Source organism: Cryptomeria japonica, chromosome 4 (assembly GCF_030272615.1).
Source record: "Cryptomeria japonica chromosome 4, Sugi_1.0, whole genome shotgun sequence".
NCBI classification, from domain to species: Eukaryota; Viridiplantae; Streptophyta; class Pinopsida; order Cupressales; family Cupressaceae; genus Cryptomeria; species Cryptomeria japonica.
Window position 1 is genome coordinate 36168582 of NC_081408.1, and position 3296 is coordinate 36171877.

The window sequence follows — 3296 nt, forward strand, 5'->3', positions numbered from 1 at the left end:
CTCACTTTTATCCTTCTCATCCTTCTAGGTTCTTGTGAGAATCCTTTTAGTTTAAGATTCCAAGTGTTTTACATCAGCGACCCAAAAAGTTGTCCCTGGATCTATTCTTTCAATGATAAAATATTTCTCGGTAATATTCCTAATTTCTTTATCTATTGGAGGTCTTGCTACCTCTGTCACCCAGTGTCATGTTGGTTCATCCACATCAATCATGGTTTCTGTTTTGAGTCTTTTGGACTTTGAAGTCCTGCCCAAGCATTTGCTAACCATATCTTCCATTGGGATCAAAATAGGGTTAGTGTTCCTCTTTTTGGTAAGTGAGGCACTCAGCCACTTAGGAGTGGAAGATATTTTCTTTGGAAATGGTGATTGTTGATCACTGGTGACAATGGCCATAGTATCCCCAGAATCTTCAGGTTGCATGATTTCTTTTCCACTGTCTACTACATCTAGGGAGGGTTGATCTTGCACTTGAGAATCCATTGTTTCTTGAATCTCTTCTTCAGAATCTGTAGACACATAAATCTCTCCACTTAATTAAATGATTATTTAGTATTTATTTGATTATTTAACCATCAATCAATAATTATTTAATTAATTTACCTTAACCCTCTTCTCCTATTAATTAAATAAATAATTCAATTTATTTGATTTAGTTCACTTAACCAAATTCAGACCATTAATTGAATAAATAAATCATATTTGTTTAATTGAATCTTCTCTCACATTTAAATAAATATTTATTTAAATCCCCCAAAATCCCATCTCTCACATTTAAATAAATTAACATTTATTTAAATCACCTTTATCCTCCACCCTACAAATGCAAGTTGCACAACTATTTTAAATAAATAAATTATTTATTTAAAATCCTATTTATCCTCGCCCACTTGAAACCTTTAATGGTTTCCCTTAAAGTCTTCAAACTTAATGGCTTCTTTCTAGAGTCTTCTCAAGCCTTTAATGGTTTCCCTTAAAGTCTCCAAACTCAATGGCTTCCTTCTAGAGTCTTCTTAAGCCTTTAATGGTTTCCCTCAAAGTCTTCAAGCATTTAATGCTTTATCTTCCTTTTTCTCATGTAAATAAATTAAGATTTATTTAAATAAAATCCAAAATTCACATTCACATTTAAATAAATTAATATTTATTTAAATATCTATCCAAATGCAAATTACACCATTTAATTGAAAGAAATGATTTTACTTCAATTGAAAATCCCAAAATTCATCCCACTTGCATTCTCCTACAAAATCCACTTGCATGCCTAAATCCCTTCTAGATTCTTCTAACTCTTCTAATTAACCTAATCCTATCCTAATCATTGTCGAATTCCTAAAAAAAAAAAAATCACCTCTCAAAAACCTCCAAAGTCTTCAATAACCATTAAAGGCTTTATGTCTTTAAATGGTTAACCTCTAAAGTCTTCCAAACTCAATGGCTTCCTTCTAGAGTCTTCTTAAGCCTTTAATGGTTTCCCTCAAAGTCTTGAAGCATTTAATACTTTATCTTCCTTTTTCTCATGTAAATAAATTAAGATTTATTTAAATAAAATCCAAAATTCACATTCACATTTAAATAAATTAATATTTATTTAAATATCTATCCAAATGCAAATTACACCATTTAATTGAAAGAAATGATTTTACTTCAATTGAAAATCCCAAAATTCATCCCACTTGCATTCTCCTACAAAATCCACTTGCATGCCTAAATCCCTTCTTGATTCTTCTAACTCTTCTAATTAGCATAATCCTATCCTAATCATTGTCAAATTCCTAAAAAGAAAAAAATCACTTCTCAAAAACCTCCAAAGTCTTCAATAACCATTAAAGGCTTTATGTCTTTAAATGGTTAACCTCTAAAGTCTTCCAAACCATTAAAAGCTCTTACATAACCATTTATGGTTAACTCACCTTTTACCTTTGGTTAGAGACTTTCCTCTAACTTAACCATCCTTTTGACTCATGGGTCTCTTCAAAGCATTTATTTATTTGACTAAGGTAACCATTTGACCCTTGCACATTCATTTATCCCTTGGATAAAAGAAATATCCATTAACCTAACCCTAACCCAACCCCCTAGGGTAACCATCATGTCCCCTCAAGCATTTAATGCTCCTTATCTCTCCTTTCAAGCCTTCTCATGGTGACACTTGTCAACATGGGATTGGGTTGGAAGTCTCACATGGATTGAATATCTTTCAATCCTAATCCTTGTTAAGATTGCTCAATCTTAACCCTTCATTTCCCCATTTCTTCTATAAATAGAACCCTTATCCTCAAGCAAAGAAGGAAGCATTAGAGTATTGTTTCTATACTAGTATTAGCATAGAGATTTTTCATAGCATCACTACCTACACTTGCATAGCATTTGTTTATCACATCCAACCATCTTAAATCTCCCTATGGCATCCATGGCTAGTGCTAAAAGTTGAGAGCTACACTCATTTGGGACCTGGAGAGGGGAGAAACAAGGGAGAAGCATCAAAAGGCATCATGGAAGCATCTTAGGGAGGCTCTTCTCCTTTCTTTTGTTTTATTTAACTTCTTTCATGCTTTTTGAAATCTCTTTTGATATGTTTGGAATGGTTTTTAGTTCTTTGTTTTGGTTTTATGGTTGAAACTAACTTATTAACATTGAACTTTGTTGTTTCCTTCTCCCCATTTCCATGACATCAGAATCCAAATCCACTACCAGTGAACTTGCCAGGGTTTTCTTATTACTTTTCCTGTTGTGTGATCTAGTAACATGGGTGGAATCTGAACCTGTGGAAGACTCTCCTAGACCTATATTTTTAGTTTTCTCTGCCCTTTTTTTCCTTTCACCTGCAATATCAACAACAACATTAGAACAAGGGAGAGATGTTTAGGAAGCCACACGAGTTCAGCCAAATTTCTTATCCTTTCGTGCAAGAATAGGCTTTTCCTTGAAACAATGATCCTTCAACCATTTCTCGGTTCTTTTGATTACATTAAAGGTTTTGGATTGAATGCTATCATCTCCTTTTCTACTCCAATCAATTTCTGGAATAGGATGTCCCTGTATATATTCATCAAACTCAGGGTCGACTACTTCGTCATCTCCTTCTTCTTGCACCCCAAAAATATTCATGGATAAGCCCATTGTGACAATTTACTGAATTTTGAACCATGACCACAGTCTTCTCTGGACTTTGAACTCATCAACACAATTTTCCCAATAATCCTCCAATTGAGGTTCATGCCGAAAATCAATGTCCATTTCTAAATTTTCTCTAGCAAATGATTGGCTATCAAATTTGTATCTGCCAACATATG